Source organism: Galeopterus variegatus, unplaced genomic scaffold (genome assembly GCF_000696425.1).
Source record: "Galeopterus variegatus unplaced genomic scaffold, G_variegatus-3.0.2 Scaffold4542, whole genome shotgun sequence".
NCBI classification, from domain to species: domain Eukaryota; kingdom Metazoa; phylum Chordata; class Mammalia; order Dermoptera; family Cynocephalidae; genus Galeopterus; species Galeopterus variegatus.
The window spans coordinates 34,546-53,992 of NW_007730653.1; the positions used below are offsets into that span (position 1 = coordinate 34,546).

A 19,447-nucleotide genomic window follows, 5' to 3' on the forward strand; every position below is an offset into this window, starting at 1 on the left:
CACCCCTCACACCCCCACCCACCCCACCGCTTTCACCGGCCTGGCCCCATCGTCTCCGGCTGCCCCTCAGAGGCCCGAAAGCTTCTGTTCAGTGACCCCCAGCTCCACCTGTGCTTTCTCTGGTGGCCTCTCACCCATACCAGGCAAGGCGTGCGCTCGGACGCGTCAGTGCACAGGGCCACCCAGTTCCCAGAGGGCTGGGCGCTGAGTACTCCAAGCCCTCTGGATGAACTGGGCCGGCTCTGTAGAAGGGAAATAGAGGCGAGGTAGGGGCTCAAGTCTCACTCTGAACCTCAATGCCCTAGCTGGATGACTGAGGACTGGCGTTTGAGCTGCCATCCTGAGAACCAGAGGGCTGGGGAGGAGGGGGGACGGAGATCAATTCCTTTTCCACGCATGCCCTCGAGCACTCCCAGGAACGCGCACTAGCAACCACATGCATGTGCACTCGCGCGCACGCGAGTGTGCACACACAGGGGTGCTCACTCGCTCGTGTACACACGCGATGCCTGGAGTCCAGACGGCGCGGCCCAGGCACCTGGGAGAGGCTGGCTTGGGCCTTCTCCCTGCCGCCTGAGGTCGCCCTTGGGTCATTCACCTCCTGGGTGGGAGCCTTTAGTTTGCAGCCTCCCAGGCTTGGAGCGGACAACTCGGCCCGGCCCGAGAGATTAACAGCCGGCAGCATACTGAGGAAGCGGGGCCCGGGGAGCCCCAGTCAGATCCGGGTGGTGGCGGTAGCTCTGGCGGAGGCTCTGGCGGTGGCGCCTGCGCTGGCTTTTAGGGATGAGTTATGTGGCAATGAGCGAAGTAAATCTGCATGCGCAAAAGATGCTAATTACTCTTAATAGCCTACCCAGACTGGAAACCCAGAAACGTAAATCTGCTCCCGATAAATATTTTTAATTGTGAAATTTCCTAGAAAAAAAGGCTTTGGGTGCGCGGGCCAAGGCGTTCGGATTTGGAGAGAGGGAAACGGCCCCATCCCGGAAGCAGGGTCGGGAGTCACGGTTACGCGCGGGGCGACCAGCGCGCACCGAGCGACCTGAGCCGGGCTGGCCCGCGCTGGGTAAAGTTAGTGATGTATCGCATTAATTACCAGTGTGAGCTGCAAATGGTTCGGGGCCCAGAGAAAATTAATGGGAATCCAAATTCTAATTATGTAGCTGTTGTTAAAGAGTTTAACTAGATAGTCACGGAGAAAATTGGATTATGCATAGAAATATGCAGCCAGTGTGCGCAGACCGGGGGAGCGGTCAGGGGACTTGCAGCCAGGCCATCCCTTGCCCTTGAGGACCCTCCTCCTCTCCGAGGAAGGAAAAGACACACCTCCGCCCCAGCGTATAAGTAAAGATCCCTCGTGTTCCGATGGCAGCGGCAGGGCGGGTCTGAGGCTGGGAGGAGAGGCCGCAGGTTGCAGAGGCGCGCGTTTGGATGCGGGGCCGGTGTGGAGGTCCGGGGCTCCTGGGTCCCGTGGTCTTGGTAAGCGTTTGTGCCCATTTCTCAGATTGTAGGTCGTTGCTCCAGATCTCAGCTAACCCACCTTGCACTCCTAAATATCACATTCTGAACGCTGTGGATTTACATTTTTTCCACTGTCAGTTTAAGGAAATAGCCACCAAACGGAAGCCCAATTACACTCGAAGCCTCGTCACTCACTTTATTAAGGACCCTGGATATGTTTCCATTTTCGCAGGAAATGAGGTCTGATCAAGCAGCACTAATACCTCCGGCCTCGGGGAGGGGGCGGGGACTCCCAGGGGCGGGCTCCATTCTCCCGGAGGCCGGGCCCGAATAGTGCCGAAGCCGCGAAGCTGATGGAGCACCTTCAAGCGGCAGACTCCCAACCCTCCACTTCTCCCAGAACCCTGGATTCGTTTCGTCCGGGGCCACCCACTCGGCAGACCCACATCATCCCGCATCCCAGCCTACTGGGCTTGGGGCTCCCGCACGCTGGCGCGGGTGGGAGCAGCCGCGAGGGCCTGGGGAGTCGAGGGGACTTTGCAGCCCCTAAGAGAGACCCAGAAACTTTTCAGGCGTAGCTTTGGCAACCTCCAAAGATGCTGCTAAGGCCTCTGGAGCTGCGCCAAAGGACATTGGACGGTCGAGAAGCACCTTCCAGGCACAGTCCCCGCCCCCTTCAGTCTCTGATTCCAGATTTTTCTCTCCCCTTCCGTGAGAGCACACCCTGTCCCCGCCACTCTTTGAGCTGCAGTCCGCTAGGCCTGACCGCGCGCAGCTGGCTGCTTTTAGCGCCGCTCATCGGACCTCGATTTCCTAGACGGCCGGAGGGGCGCGATTAACGCTTGCGCTGCTGGCAGCATGGCCACGCGGTCTGTCCAGGTCTTCCCTTCCTTCCATGCAGGCTTCCGACTGAACCCGGAGGGTGAGGACGAGTGGGGAGGGATGAGACCCCTGGGCCAAGCCTCGGGAGACGGGGATGGACTGGAGAGAGAACCCCACGTTTGGAACGTCGGCATCTCTAGTTTGCAGGCGGTGGCGACAAGCCGGCCTGGAGCCCGATGGATCAGCCCGGGGAAGGCCTCAGGCAGAGAAGGGCGCTCAGCGCGGGGCTGTCCCAGGAGGACCGCTGCTGACCTGGGGAACGGGTCTGAGTCTGACACATTCGGAGCCCCTTGCCTGTTCCTCCTGGGCCCGGGGGGTGCGGGTGGAGGAGCCGTCCTGGAAGCCCGAGGCAGATTCCCCATCGTCAGGAGAAGCCGCTGAGGGTATCCGAGGAAAGCCCGGCATCCGGAGATCCGGGATCCACGCCCTCCTTAACCACTCGCAAGCCCAGAGCCTGTGCACATGCACAGGCCCACGAATCCCGGGACGAAAACACACGCGCGTGCTCGGGGTGTTTGACTCCCGGGTTGACTTCTAACTCTAAGACCCCGAATTCTTCTGCCAGCCGCCTCAGAACGGAATCTATAACCCGGAGAGGCAGGTGGGCCAACGACAAAGACCAAGGCTCCCCCATGCTCCCCAGCTCCCGGGCAAGGCTGGGGATCCACCCGCTGTCCCTCACGGCGCGTGCCATGCCTTCGGCCCCCTATCGCCTCGACCCTTCCAAGCCTTCGGGGAACTATGGCTGCTCCATAGGCCCCCATGTATCCCGGCTGTCCGTCTGTTTCGGTGAGGAGGATCCTGGGACCCCGGTTCCTTCCTCCAGCCCTCTCGGGTCTCCAAAGCAGCCGCCTCTTGAGCCCCGCTCTTCAGAAGCCCGCGCTTCTCCGTGACGCGGGCTTCGAGCGCCACCTAGCGGCACTTGTGGAGACGCTCAACAGCGGCGTGGGCCCTCAGCCACCCCTCTTCCCACTACCCCATTCAGAACCCCAATGCCCACCCTGACGCGGCCCCACCCTCAAATCACAGGTCCTTACGCGAGCGTGCTTTGCCCCCGCTTCCTAGCTCGGAACCTCTAGGAGCGGCCTGCGGTAACGAACAGCGTGAGTACGGCGGGGCGGGGCGGGGGGGACTCCCCCTTGGATCCCGCAGATGAGGGGGACGCTCTATCAGGGGTTCGTATGGGGCAGGGCTGAGGAAGGAGCCACCCATGTCTCTGCTGGTGGGGTGTGAAAAAAGTGTCCTCCTTGGGCCATCGCAAGAGGCCACTCCATCTTCTGGTCGAGCGCCTAAAGGGGACGTTATGAGCCCCTAGTCATCCCTAATGCCACCCCAGACCGGACCCACTCTGCTACCAGCGGGACACGGGGAGCAAAGACCAGAATTCAGGCAGCTCGCGACGTTCCGGTCCTCGCACCTGCCTCGGCGCAGGAAAGGTTAGGCAAGAGCTCCCTCTGCTGTCTAAAGTTTGGAACTGTTGCGGGCCTCGGCGCTAGAGGGCCGAGAAATTCCTGATCTGATCTTCAGGAGGTCATTTTGGCCATCCTTCTGCCTTCAGAAAGGAGGTCCTTAACCGAAACCGGCAGAAGGGGCTTCTAGGGTCTTCATGAGTTTGCACAGGGAAAAGATCACTCAGTGCTGCTGAACCCCACCCCTACCGCTTGTTCCGCACCAATCTTACCTCTTTCCCTCCTGCTGCTGGGCCAGCTGCCCCCAGCTGATGTGGTGCCTGTAAGGTTAGAAACTTTTTCCCCTACACCATAGTGTATACATACATCAAAACATCATGTTGTACACCATAAATATAAACAATTCTATCTGTTAATTAAAAAGTAAAATAATAAATAAAAAGAAAGAACTTTCTTCCCCTACAGTGTGCTCATCAAGTCCGACTTGGGTGGGCTGTGGTCCCCGGCTAGCAAGCTACAGATGGAAAGGTCAGGGCAAGAGTGAACGCCAACCCAGGGTCAGTGCATAGGCCTTGGGCCAAATTTTTCAGAGAGTAGATTAAAAGTGATGAGAGATGGTGACACTACTGCCTGGCACTTCTGGAAGAGCCAGAGACCCTTGGGATTCCAGGTGACAGCCTGGCAGAGAACCCAAGGGGTAGGAGTCACAGCAGTAACCTCTTTGCCCCATGAGAGCCCTCATACACCCGACACATGCCGACTCCCTTATACACCAAACGTTCCCTCACACTGCCCGGGCTGCCATCACCTGTTGACACTGAACCCCTGAGCCTGTGCAGCTACACTCACTAAAGACCCACTCCTGAGATCTGCTCCCACCCCGCTGCAGGAGGTCACTCTGTATTGGTCTCCCAGAGCTCTGACCCAGGCCCCCTCCCACCATGTCCAGAAAACAGGACTCTCACCTGGACACAGATGAGATTAAGCCACAGTACTGGGAATTTCCAGTTACTCTAAGTAGCCAGAGAAAATGAGAATTCTGAACCCCAGGTCTTAGGTGGGGAAAGAGGTGAAGGAAATCTTCTGTCCTCCTTCCATCCTTTTCCATACTTTCTTTCTTGGGATTTTCAGTAGTTTTCCATAGGGGGCCATGGTACTTCCTCCTCTCCCCATTGTGGATATCGTGGGGTTCCTGGAGTCATTGCACTAGAGCCAGGACATCACATGTCTCCCTTTTCCTCCCCACGTCTAGGAGGAGAAGGCAGGAAGGTGAACTGCTGATGGGCCTGGCTGAATGCTAGTCTGCACTTGAGAAAATGCAGATTTTAGGGCCCCACTCCAGAGCTACTGAAGTGGCATTGCTGGGAGTGGGGCTTGAGTGTCTCCGCTTTGATGAAGCAGCCTGCTCTTTCTTTGCCAGTTTCCTAGACTCATGAACACTAATCTGTGAGAACTGCAGAACCTCTTCCCTTCCTGTCACTTCTTCCCCACAACATGACTTATAGTTGAGGAAATCAAGCCTTTCATTTGGAATTGGAGGTGCTGGGTTTAAGTCTATAACTTCCTAGCTGTGGAACTTTGGCAAGTCACTTCATCTCTCTGAGCCTCAGTTTCCTCATCTGTGATTTGGGGACCATAATCTCCGCCTCAGAGGAGTGCACTGAGGGCTGGATGAGCTAATGTCCCCACAAGGTGCTTTGCAAAAGGCACTTTTTGGTACAAATACTGGTTTTTATTCAAGAACTTCAGTGCCAGATGTAGGATGTTGATAAGTCCCAGAAAACCACCGCCTGGGCAGTGAGCCCTGGAGACAGAGGGGTGTGGTCCCGAGATGAGAGCCAGGAGGGGCAACCCCCTCCTTCTCATTTGCAGCTCCCCAGTGTCTGCACACTGCTTCCACCTTTTCTTCCCAGCCTACTTCTCCACCAAACAAATGTAACTGATCTCTGTGGGAAGACAAAGGGGAAAATACCCATGCCAGTTACCATCCCCATAAAGGAATTAGGTTTACCTAGTGTCACTTTTAGACATTATGAAAGTATGCATCAAGTTCTAGGGTATCTGTTAAAAATACTCAGGCTGAGCTCTGGTACATATTTATCATGATCTCTAGGCAATCGGGATTCCTTTGTCCCCAGGGGTGAGACCCACTGCCCTGGAATGTCTAGTGTTAATGATTATAAGCAGTCAGCAAGGCCCTCCTGGAAAAGCCCTCTCAGAGACCCCCATCTCTGGTTTTCTTCTGGCGCAGAGGCCAAGGTTGGGGTAGGGAGTAGTGAGCTGGGCAGACTATGTGGACAATAACTTAGAATGACATTGACCTAGAACAACAGGAAGCAGGTCTAACAGAAAGAGCAGGGCTCTGGGGATGGGGGGGAGGGGTAGGACAGCATTGCATGCATCCCACTCATTCTAGCTGCTCCTTAGCCTCACTAAGCCACAGTTTCTTCATCTGTAAAATGGGGGTTATACTAAAACCCATCCATTTCCATAGTGGCTATGAGAAGCCTCTATGTCCACAGAGCGGGTTGCATTTTTACAACCGTACTTTTATTGATGTGTGCATATGTGTGTAGAAACAAGAACAGAACATGCATCCTTTTCTGAAACTTACTCTTTTTTCTTAACATATCTTGGATATCTTTCCATGCTGATATTCCATGGTGGTACCTTGGAATCAAGCCCATCATTTGGAATCAAAGATCCTGGGTTTAAGTCTATAACATCCTAGCTGTGGGACTTTGGCATGTCACACAAAATATTGAAATGTTAGTTAATTTAAATAACTCAGACAAAACACTACCCTTTGGGGAGGATTGGAGGGCTGTTTTCTCATAGGAACGCAGTGTATGTGTATAATCATATCTTTGTGTTGATAAGTTGGAGGAAAGAAAGGGTTTCTGAGTATGCATGGGTGCTTCAGTAGCTGTGACCCAACCAGGATGGGGACTGTTCTGATTTTTAGTAATATACAGCCTGGAGTGAAAATGAATGGACCCAATTAGGAAACTTCAGCCCCTAGAGAGCTCTCTCAGAAGACTCCCAGGAGTCTGCCTGCTTGACAACCACCTTAGAGGGGCTCACACTCAGGGTTTGGATAGGCGAAGACCTATAATTACCTCTGAGGTAGAACAAAGGGTATGTTAAGGTATATCTAAGCTGCTGAAACAAAGAGGCCCCCAACTACAGAGGCTAACTGGGATAGGCATCTATTCTCCCTCACATAACAGTACAGTGTATAGATCTCTGTTCAACATGCTGTCATAATTAAGAGCACAGATTCTGGAACCAGTTTGTCTGGATTCAAATCCTGCTCTTGGTGACCTTACAGAAACTACTCAACCTCTCTCTCTCAGGTTCCTCATCTATAAAGTTTGTATGAAATAGTACCTACCTCACAGGATTGTTGTGAGGATTACATGAGTTAAGTCCTTCCAAAAATATTCATTGAGCACCTACTACAGTCAGTCAAGTCATAGTCAATTGCTGTTCAAAGCCCATGGTAACTCCTATCAGTGGGCTCAAAGTGGCTGCTCTAGCACCTGCCATCATGCCTGCCTCCCAGTCAGTGGGAAGTTGGAAAGGGCAAGGGGAGCACACACCCGTTCCTTTTAAGGTCACAACATTCACGTGGCATACATCGGACCTCTTCCTAGCCACCAATCAGAATTTAGTCGTATAACCTCACGTAACCTGCAAGGGAGCTGTGAAGTATGCCCTTTAGCCATGTGACCATGGGCCCAGCTAAAACTCAGGTATACTAAAGAAAGAAGGGAGGAGGGAATATTGGTGGAAAATTAACAGTTTCTTCTCTTCTGAGGAGGCAGAAGGAGGAGCAAGAGGAAGCACAAGAAAAAAGCAATAAAGCACTCACTCAAGAAGACAGGGCCTTGAGACAGGGACAAAGAGCTGGGAGAGGACAATTCAAGACCCAAGGCCACCTGCTTGTGGCCAGGATCTGGGGCCAGGGAGAGGTCCTGGGTAAAATGGACCATGTTTATGTCTTGGGATCTTGTTTCTTTCCTTCTGCTTCCTCCCGGCTCTGAGTGAAGGTCCGTGGACTTCTGTGCTGAGAGAAAAGGTGCTTTATTGTTTTGGCCTGGCCTGAGCCCAAGAAGATGAAAACTCAGAGTCACACTGGAGGGCACTTGAGGCCTTGGGATCTTGTTTCTTTCCTTCTGCTTCCTCCCGGCTCTGAGTGAAGGTCCGTGGACTTCTGTGCTGAGAGAAAAGGTGCTTTATTTTTTTGGCCTGGCCTGAGCCCAAGAAGATGAAAACTCAGAGTCACACTGGAGGGCACTTGAGGAGTCCTGGAAGTGAGAAAGGAATCAGGATGCTGAGCCTCGGCCACAATGCGCTGAGATTCCTAAGGGCCCAGCGCTGCCCAGGCTGAGAGAACCTGCACCCAGACCTGGAGACCTGGGCCCACTCCGCCTGCACCCAGGTGGATGGAGGGTGATATAAAGAGTGCATGCCAGGTGGATGGAAGATGGGGCCACTGACAGAGTTGGGGACTTGAGGGCACAGGGACAGTGTTGTTGACTGAAAACTGGGGACCTTAGCCATGTCCATCACCTGACCCTGTTGTCTGGCTGTGTTCTCCTTATGTAAGGTTACAGGAGCCTCCAGGCCTGGCATTCTTAACCTAATGTCCAGAATCCCCCACAGTGGTGAGCAGAGTTGTGTGAATATGTGCTTAAGTGTGCTTTTCTGGTGGGTGGTGGCATAGCTTGTATCAGATTCCTAAAGAGTCTGTGACCCATCACAGGCCAACAGCATAGCCTTCCTTTTCTTTTCCTCACATCTGCTGTGAAGATACCACCTTGACTTGATTTTTAAACTCCTGTGACTATGCCTGTATATGTGTTTGTACAAGTCAAGCTTGCGGGTGAGCTAGGATTCCTTCGCTTCTGCCCCTCGGAGGACAACTGTCAGGGTGTGGCTGAGGTTTGGGCTGGAGCTCTGCAGCTAGAGAAAGAGGCTCTTGTCTGGGAGGAGGGGAGAAGCTGGGGCCCCACACCTTCCCCGCAGGGGGCTCCACGAAGAAAAGAGGCAGCCAAGGGAGGTGGGAGTTTTCTGTCTTCTGTGGACCCCAGCCAAAGAGTGCTGTCAGAGTGTGGGGAGAATAGAGGATTTAGAAGGACAAATGGGGACTTTTGCCTTGCAAGGTGGAGGTAAGTTTCAACTGGCCTCTTGCTTTGCTTCAGCTCTAACCTTCTATAAATTTGGATTCCATGAGAAGGAAGACTTCAGACGGCAAATTCTTTGGAAGCCCATGGTGTGATTTCAATATCTCTCTGTTGACTGAATGATTGAATGTGCAAAATGGCTTCATGAGGGCACAGCCATGTTGATAAAAAACAGAGAAATACCATCTTTGTGAATCACTTGAAACCATTCCGGCAGATGCCTCAGTCGCTTCACCCTGTGCAGAGCCCTCGCCTGTGGTTACCCCATTCAGTCCCCAGAGCAACCACCAGACGTGGGTATTAGGAGTTGGGAAACCCGCTTTACAGATGGGGCCATGAGGCTGGGGACGGGGTGGGGTGCTTGCCCTGTGTGACAGTTTGCAGGGACATGATCAGAACCGGACCCTCCTGGTGAGGCTGGTGCCCCGCGCTCTGCTCTGCTCGCCGGACCGCCTCGGGGAGCCCACCCTCCTCCTCCGGCCCTGGCAAGGTTGAGAGTGGGCGACTTCAGGGATTCAGACTTCCTTTTCAGTGTCTCTTTCCTTCCTCCCAGGTGAATGGTGACATCCACCCCTCCAGCTTCTTGCAACCCAGAGTGTGGTCCTGGGATCACCAGCATCAGCAGTACCTGGGGGCCAGGTAGAAGCGCAGACTCGCAGGCCCCACTCAGACCTGCGGAGGCGGAATCTGCATCCTAACAAGGACTTCTCTGAGAGATTCGAATGTCGCTGAATCTGGGTTTATCTGGTTGTTTTCTCATGGCTAGACCAGAGTTATGGGCTGGGGGAAGGAAGACCGCAGAGGTGAAGAACCCTTCTCGTCACATCACACTGGGGCACATGCGATCAACATGGTTCACCACTGATGATGTCATACTTGCTCACCTGAGGTCCTGCCTTACCTCTATTTATTTATTTTTTAGGCGGCTGGCCAGTACTAGGATCCGAACCCTTGACCGCACGCTCTCACCAGCTGAGCTAACTGGCCAGTCCTTGCCTTACCTGTAACTTTCCCTTTTATCTTTCCCCAAGTCCGCAGAGTTTCCTTCCTGGTAACTGTTGTCATTGTTTTAGTAGTTAATAATATGTTTGTAGTGTGACATCTCCCCCACCCTGTGCATTTCTCCCTATGCCACCGAGTCTGCTGCTGTGATGCTTTTATTACTGACAAGAGGCATGTTGTCAGAACACTTCCTCAGCCAACAGAAGCCTCCTTCCAGCATGAAGCCTAAACGCTAAATGGAAGCTGCCCACCGGGGCCTAGAGGCAAACAGGAGGTTGGGCTTTGGACAAGCCAAGATATGCTCAGGGTGATTTAGGAAAGTGTATCCCACTCAAGTGGAAGGAGAAAATTTGAATTAGATTAGAAAGTGATTGGGAACATGGCTGTGCTGGACGTGTGAGGGAGGGAGGTCCTTAGACATGCTCATTGTTGGCATTTCTTTGTATTTATTTTACGTTCTGAACAATCCCTTTCAGTAGTGTTAGGCAGTATCTGTCTGCTTCTGCATTAACACAAGCCAGTTGTGTTCTCATTTTAGAATAGCGACTCTGAATGGGAAACGTCCTGCTGTCTTTCCCACTTTGGGCCTTCAATCTGCCTGTGCTCTTTGGGGTACCCCCCCATCCCCACCCTGAATCTAGGGCTACCTGTTGCTAAGTCATGGGAGAAGAAGTTAAGGCAATGCCACAGGAGCTCCACCAAGCAAACCTGATGCTCAGGAAAGAAAACTCTGGCCTCTGGGCAGAATTGATGTCTTTTGAGTCCTAAGTGTAGAAGTCGGGGAGGTGCCCAAGACTCATCCTAACCTGCCTCACCCTCTGCACCCTGCCTACCTCCCTTAGTGAAATCTGTAGAATCATGTCCAACTTCCAGAATTCTCCATTCATTGTCAAGTCTGCATGGTTTCAGGATGATCCAGAGATGGAGAAATAATGGTGTTTGTCCTTCCTGAAAGGACAAGTTATGATCAACAGTCAGTCATGTACATGCCAGGTAGGAGTCTGCCTTGGGAATGCTCTGTAGGATTCTTTGCCACCCCCAAAGAATGCGTAATGAGTCCAGATAATACGTCACTGGCCAGTTCTCCCTCAGGGATGGTGGTGCATGGTGGAGGAAGGGAGAGACAGTCAGCTACCATCACCATGAATTCTAGTTCACATGACATCCATTGTGGAAGAATGTTCTCAGCACTTACCTAGGATGAACTAGCCCTTCAACCCAGCTGGACATACCCTTGAGCCACACACTTCAACATGGAGAGATGAGGGGCAGACAGGCACCCCAGAGCTACTAGCAATTGCTTTCATCAGCTCTGTTCAATGGCAGCAAATGGAAACCCCCTAAAGTAGCTTGATATAACATGGCTGTAGAGGACTGCACTTTGACCCTTCCCTGGAGATGGGCTACAGCAGATGGGATTCAATGTGACCCCCACTCCACCAGACATGGATGACTGAGCCTGCCAGAGCCTTTCTCCTGGACATTTGGGCAAAGGCTGGATAGTAATTGGGACATCTCTGTGGCCACTTGAACTTGCACACTCTGGGGTTATGAGCAGCCATGTACAGCCTCTTGCACATGAGGGACTTCGTCTTAATAAGAGCATGAGACCATGGGGCCCAGAGAGAGAAGAGCTGCCTGGCTTTTAGGTTGTGCTCAGACCCAGGTGTGCCACCTGTCGCAGGGTTCCAGGGGACACCTGCATCCTTATGATGACTACCCTTTTTGCCTAAGTTAGCCTGAGTGGGTTTCTGTTAGTTGTATCCAAAGAAGCCTAAGACAGGTTATATTGTAGGGTTTAGAGAATGTCACAGAAAGGAAGGACAGGGAGCACACTGGAGCTCAGGAATTGGGAAAATTATGCATTGTGTCTCCTTCTCCCTTTCTCTTTCTCTCAATTTGCCCATGTGGTTCTTTTCTCACTCCTATTTATCTCAGCAGACTAGCGTTCTTTTTTTTTTTTTTCCCATCAATGAACCCCCAACCAAATTGTTTCCCTAGTCCAGGATCTACACAACCTTGGCTTCCAGCTGTCAGACTACAATCTCTATCTCTTAGTTTACTTATTTATTTTTTAAAGGAAGAAAATATTTTCATTTTTATTCATTTTTTTATATGGTGGCTGGCCGGTACAGGGATCTGAACCCTTGACCTTGGTGTTATCAGCACCATGCTTTAACCAAGTGAGCTAACTGGCCAGCACCTCTACCTCTTAGTTTAAATATGAAGGAGGGAGGGAGGGCGGGAGAGGGAGAGAGAGAGAGAGAAAGAGAGAGAGAGAGATGGAGAGAGAGAGGGGGAGAGAGAGAGAGAAAGAGAGAGAGAGAGATGGAGAGAGAGAGGGGGAGAGAGAGAGAGAAAGAGAGAGAGAGAGAGAGAGGGAGAGAGAGAGAGATTGATTCTGCTTGGCTCAGTGCAGCCTACATCTTGGTTTCATTTGGGTCAGTGTCCACTCCTGCTCACACTGACTGTGACTGGGGGAGAAAGAGGATCCCACAGAACATTGATCAGGACCCATTATTTAAAAGAAGAGACGGAACTCCAAGTCAAACTAGCATATGGAGAAAAGCAGAAATGGCTTGGTGCATGTAACCCATATGAACAGAGTGGAGAGGGCTTCAGGGCTTCAAGAACAACTGGATCCAGAAACACCAACATATCACTGGGGTTCTGCTCCTCTCTCCATGTTGGTTTCATTCCCTCATGTTGAACCTTCCTGTGGGAAATGGGGAAGACTGACAGCTCTAGGCTTATATCACTCCAAGTGAGACTCCAGGGTAAAGAAGGGCCTTCTGTCTCCTATTACCTGTATGTGCAATTCCAGTTAAGGAGCTGATCACCCTGGTTTGAGTCAAGTGCCCTTCTCTGGGCTGATCACTATAGCCAGGGGTGCGAGGATACTGTGATTGGCAGCCCCTGTATGTGCACATTGGGGTGGGGTGGGCTTTCTTAAAGAACAGAGCTGGTTGGAAGGGAGCTGTCCCACTGTGTTTGCTCTGCAGTGTGACACCCCTTTCAGGGGCTTGGGGTGTGGCAGACAATTAAACCTACAGAAAAGTTAAAAGAATAGTATAATAAACTCCTAAATACCTTTTCACTGATTACTAACGTTTTATTACGTTTGCTTTATTCTCTCTCTTTCTCTACACACAAACACACACACACACACATGTACACACACAGATATAATTATTTTAGTATTTTTTTGTGTGAGCCATCTGAAGACAAGTTTCAGACACCATAACTCCTCATTTCTAAATACTTCAGCACATATCTCTTAAGAACTAGGACATTCTCTTATAAATCCTTAGGACAATTACCAAATTAAGGAAATGTCATTGATGACACTATTATCTAATACACAGTCCATATTCAAATTTTGCTCTTTGTCCCAATACTTTCTTTTATAGCATTTTTTTTCCTGACTCAGGATCTGATCCTGGATTCCGTGTTGTGGTTGGTTGTCATGTCACTTTTCTTTAATCTGGCAAAGTTCTTCTCGATCTTTTTTGACTTCCGTGATACTGACATTCTGAAGAGTTTGGTTTCACGAGGGGACTAGAGAAAAGGGATTAGATTCAGTTTATTTTGTCCGTGACATGGACAGTGCATGAGGGATGCTCGTCCCCCTCAGCGTGTTAATCAAGAAGTGTAGGATGTCGGGGTGTCCTATTATTGGTGGTAACTTCGATCACTTGGTTAACTTGGTTCCTGACAGATCTATCCATAGTAAACGTTACTTTTTTCCCCTTTGAAATTAATCAGTACTCTGTCGGGAAATACTTTGAGACTGTCCCACCCCTCCCCCCAATAAACTCTTGCTCAATATTGTCAGCATCCATTGATGATTCTTTTTTTTTTTTTTCCTTTTTTTTGTCTTTTTTCGTGTCCGGCAACGGATCGCAACCCTCAGTGTCGCGCCTGTACCGGACCGGGACCGGCAACGGGACCGCAACCCTCGGCGTCGCACCCGCACCTCGCCCAGCCAGTGAGCGGGAACCGGTCTGTATGTGGGATCCAAACCCTCGGCGGGAGCGCCACCGCGCTCCCAAGCGGCGCACTGTAGCAGTGCTCCACCGGGCCGGCCCCATTGATGATTCTTGAATCAGTCATTACTATAATGGTTGCAAAATGGAATTGACTGCTCTCAACATTTAGAATTAGCTGCTGTTTATTATCTCATTTTCCAGATTAAGTCACTGAAGCTCAGAAAGGTCAATTAACTTGCCCAAGGCTACAAAGCTGTGGGATTCAGATTCAGGCCCGGCCAGCTCCAGAGCCTGCAGCATGCTGCTCCTCCAGCCATTAGATCTGGGAGATGTTCCCCCACCTCCACTGCACCCTCCCCCCCTTACTCCCCTCTCTAAATATGAGGCTGAGGCTCTGGACACAGTTAAATGGAAAGAAGTGAGTGTCAGTGTCATCTTTGCAACTCTCCATCCCCCAGCCTTTTCTCTAGCCCCCTTGTGAATCTTCCAAAAACTGATATCCACAGCAGGAGTCTCACAAAGAAGTCACCTGGATTATCCTGCCCCTCCCCAGTGATCTTGGAGAACAGGGAGAGTGGTGGCTGGCAGGAGCTGGGCTTTGCCATGCAAATGAGACATACATGTGCTTGGAGGAGGCCAGAAGGCACAGCTACAGGGCAACTGCCCTTGGAAGGGATTCTGATAATGCAGTGTGCACATGTGTGTGTGAATGTGAGTATGTGTGTGTGTATACAGTTGGGAGTTCTAGAAGGGAAAAAGGAGAGACGGAGGGAGTATATGTAGTGCTTAAAAGTACTGACTCTGGAGTCAGACTGCTGGAATTTGATCCTTGGGCCTGTGTAGTGGATTGAATTATGTCCCCCCAAAACTCCCTGACGCTTGAATTGTGTCTCCCAAGTTTTATGTATTAGAAACTTAGCCCCCACTGCAATTGTTAAGAGGGTGGGAGGTCCTATTATGGTAATTAAAAGGTGGAGTCTTGAAGATGTGATTAGATTGTAGGACCTGGCAGTAATGAATGGATTAATAATGGGGTTCAGGGGAGTGGTTCTGAGGGCTTTAAAAGAAGATGAGAGTCTCTCTCTCTCTCTTGTTCTCCCTGCTTCCACCATCTTGAATGTGAGACCCCTGGGTCACTGTCCCCACCACCAGATGGGCTTTGGACTTCCCAGCTTCAGAAACTGTAAGCAAATAAATTTCATTTTCTTTACAAATCACCCAGTTCCATGTAGTTTGTTATAAGCAACATAAACGGACTAATACAGCCCATCACCAGCCTGTGCGACCTTGTGCAAGTTACTTAACCTCTCTAGGCCTTGCTTTTGTCACCTGTAAAATGGACACCATAGTACCTACCTCATGAGGTTGTCTTGAGGATTAAATGGACTAATCTGTGTTTTGCCCAGGTGAGTTACTGCTCAGTTAATGTTGGGGGTGTGCCAAAGAGGAAGATGATGGAGGTGATGGTGGTGGTCAGAGGAGCCTTGAGGGGCCAGCCCCTAGGACAGTGTCTGCATCAGGAGAGAAGCCAGGCTGGCTATTTGACAGACCAGTGGGTGAGACAGAGGCAGGACGGATATTCCTGTTATGGGGCAGGGAGGGCCGGATGACTTACCTGTTTCACTTGTTTACACTTTATCTCTCACGTGCTTCCAGAAAGGCTTTGAGGTGGCTCATGATTAAGGCCTCAGGTGCCTCAGCTTGCTGAGATGGGAAAGGCCATGTTCCAGCTGGAGGATGGCTTGGGTGAAGCTGGCACAATTTGGTAGGTCCTGGGCTCACCCGGAGGGATGATGGAGTGCAGACTTCTGCAGCAAAAGGCATGGAAAATGAGGAACCAAGGAAAGAAAGCGGCCACCTGCCCCGGGCCAGACAGAGAGGGGCTAGAGGTTGGGAGTCTAGAGTAAACAAGGGAATGTGGGAGAGTGGGCACTGAGAGGGGGCCTGGAAAGGTCTATTGAATCTGGCTGGGCCATTTCCAGTATTTGCTCAGTTGGCTGTCTTTGGGCTTAGATCGTCCTGTTTTGATATTCTCATTGGCCAGTTCTGGGCCCTCCAGCTGCCAGTCTTCAGCCCTCTCTGCAGGAACCCCAACTTCTCATCTCTGGAGGGAGAAACTTTCTCTTGGGTTTCAGGTGCCTGTGGACTCAGGCTGGGAGGCTCGTTAGAGAAAATCCTGTCCTCCCCCCACCTCCTTAGCCACCCTCCATCCCAATCCCCACCCTCCACTCCCCTTACCCTCCCCCCACCCCCATCAGCATGAGCTGGGCCCCACCTGCCCCATCCCAATGCAGTCGGGATATCCTGATGGTCCATCTGTCTTTGTCTGGTAGCACAATGACAAGGAAGACCCTGGCCCCCACCCACTGGGAGCCCTTCTTTCTCAGGCCACCCCCTGGGGTCCTGAGCTTTGTCCCCCTCCCCCACACCATTTCCTGCCTCTTACCTTGAACATCCAGATTTGCCCCAGCCTCAGGTCAGCTCAGGTTTCCTTAGGCAGCATGTTGACAGCGTCCCCACATTACACCAAGTTTTGGCAAGTCCAGCCCCACTCTTTGACAGACTTTCTGTCACACTTCCTTACAGCTACTTAAACTGCACTTCACCGTGTCATGGAATACCTTCCATTTAGGGAGGTGGCGGGGTCTCCCCCAGGCAGGATTAAACATGATGACAGTTCCAAATAGGAAGGGGCTGGAATTTAGGCTAAAAGGTAAGGCAGGAAGACTGGAGGGAGGCAACCAGAAGTTATGGAGCCAGCTTCTGCCATGGGGTCATGGGGCTGTCCAGCAAGAAAGGTGGAGAGGAGAAACATGGGGCTTCCCTGCTTGGAGGATGCCCACCTCCACCCCTGCTCTGCAGGGGGAAACCCCACCCTGAGGTCAAGGAAGATGAGGTGAGCGCAGCTGGGGGAGAAGAGCAGGAGCATCAGGGCTGGAGGTGCACTGGCCTGGTCTCCTGAGGCCAGAGGGAGACAGGCTTTCTTGCAGGGACAAGGAGGGAGGAGGCAGGAGGCAGGAGGCAGGAGGTGCCTGGACAGACAACCATTGGCCATAGGCTGGCAAAAAGCATTCTTATAGTATGAGATGCATCCATGTGAGAGCAAAGCTCCCTGCTAGTAGGAGGGATTGTTGGCTGCAAGGAGCAGAAACTTACCGTACTTGCTCAACCAAAAGGTACAGGGATCCGAACCCTTGACCTTGGTGTTATGAGGACTGTTTTAAAACATAGCTGAGATTTTGTTTTTATCCAGGTATGGTGAAGCTTCACAGTTCCCAAGAGGAGGGGCACGCCACACCATACGGTGCCACACGAGGGAGAGAGGGGAAAGCGGGCGCAGGAGCCTTTATTGTGGTTTCCACAGGAAAGGCCAGGCAAGTCAGGGTAGGCAGATAGGGTTGGCTAGTTTGCAGGGGTTTTTTAAAAATTTCTGGCGGCTGGCCAGTATGGGTATCCAAACGATGACCTTGGTGTTATAAGGCTGTGCTTTAACCAACTGAGCTAACCATAGGGCTGTCCAGTTTGAATCATTCTGGTGGGCCACAGGGGCTGTTTCTAGTTGTCTAGTACCTGGTCCTGGTCCAGGTCCTGGGTTGTTTAGGACAGAGGAATATTGCCTTCTGGAGTGTAAGAGCTGTGGGAGAAGGTTCAGAGTATGGGCTTTGGACTGGTTGGTTTGCATATGAAAGGCACACTCCCCAGTGAGGTGAATTATTTGCTACCTCCAAGAATTGGCCAGCCCCAGGAGGGGCATTCTGTCCCCAGTCAGCTAGGTCCCTGATTCCAGAGCATCAAGAACACAGAAAATAAGGCTGGGAGGGAACCTGGACACCTCCAGCCGGGGTTGTGGTGTCCTCTGGTGTTATGATTCTAAAACCCCCAAAGATAAGCTGTGATTGTCCTATGTGAGGTACAGCAGAAAGGTCTGGGCCTGAGCAAGGGCTTCCTAGCCTGACCTGCAGTTGTGGGTGAATGGGAAGATTACTGGTGGCATGTGGCGAGATCTCACTGATAAAGAGAAGCAAGAATATCTAAATGACTGTGAAGCAGAAAAAGTAGAGTATAGTGAGTCTATGAATGCCTATCATAATCCCCCCACATACCTTGCTTCCGTAAGTACAAAAAGTCATGCAGAAGCTGCTTTAGAGGAAGAAATTCGACAGAGACAGTCTCATGTGGAGAAAGAAGAACCTTACCTGAACACTCAGCCTGCTGGAGATCCAGATGTTTATGGTGGTGGCTTGTTTATTTATTTAATAGGCTTTTTTTTTTCCTTTTTGTCTTTTTTCGTGACCAGCAGCGGATCACAACCCTCAGTGTTGCGCCCGTACCGGACCGGGACCGGCAACGGGATCGCAACCCTCAGTGTTGCGCCCGCTCCTCGCTCAGCCAGTGAGCAGCCGGTCTGTACGTGGGATCCGAACCCTCGGCGGGAGCGCTGCCGTGCTTCTCAAGCGTCGCACTGTAGCAGTGCGCCACCGGGCCGGCCTTAATAGGCTTTTTAAAGAGCAGTTTTAGGCTCACAGCAAAATTAAGCAGAAGGTACAGAGATACAGAAAATAAGGCTGGGAGGGAACCTGGACACCTCCAGCCGGGGTTGTGGTGTCCTCTGGTGTTATGATTCTAAAACCTCCAAAGATAAGCTGTGATTGTCCTATGTGAGATACAGCAGAAAGGTCTGGGCCTGAGCAAGGGCTTCCTAGCCTGACCTGCAGTTGTGGGTGAATGGGAAGATTACTGGTGGCATGTGGCGAGATCTCACTGATAAAGAGAAGCAAGAATATCTAAATGACTGTGAAGCAGGAAAAGTAGAGTATAGTGAGTCTATGAAGGCCTATCATAATCCCCCCACATACCTTGCTTCCGTAAGTACAAAAAGCCATGCAGAAGCTGCTTTAGAGGAAGAAATTCAACAGAGACAGTCTCACGTGGAGAAAGAAGAACCTTACCTGAACACTCAGCCTGCTGGAGATCCAGATGTTTATGGTGGTGGCTTGTTTATTTATTTAATAGGCTTTTTAAAGAGCAGTTTTAGGCTCACAGCAAAATTAAGCAGAAGGTACAGAGAGTTCTCTTATATCCCCCGTCCTTCCACATGCACAGCCTCCCCCAATATCAGCATTCTGCACCAGGGTGGTACATTTGTTACAATCAATAAATCACACTAACACATCATTATCACCCAGAGTCCACAGTTTATATTAGGGTCACTCTTGGTGTTGCATATTCTATAAATTTTGACAAGTGTATAATGAAAGTTTCTTCCATGTCTTTTTTGACTTGATAGCTCCTTTCTATGTACTGCTGAATAATATTTCATTGGCTGTACCACAGTTTATTTACCCATCTACCTACAGAAGGACATTTTGGTTGCTTCCAAAATTTGGCATTTATGAATAAGGCTGTTATAAACGTCTGTGTACAGATTTTTGTATGGATGTAAATTTTCAGCTCATTTGGATAAATATCAAGGAGCACAACTGCTGGATCATATAGTAAATGTATGTTTGATGTT

At 51.1% G+C, this 19,447-nt stretch overlaps 1 pseudogene; it reads left to right on the forward strand.

Moving 5' to 3' along the window:
- Positions 1 to 3,035: 3,035 nt before the first annotated feature.
- LOC103603304 overlaps positions 3,036 to 19,447 on the forward strand; it is a 17,227-nt pseudogene continuing 815 nt past the window's right edge.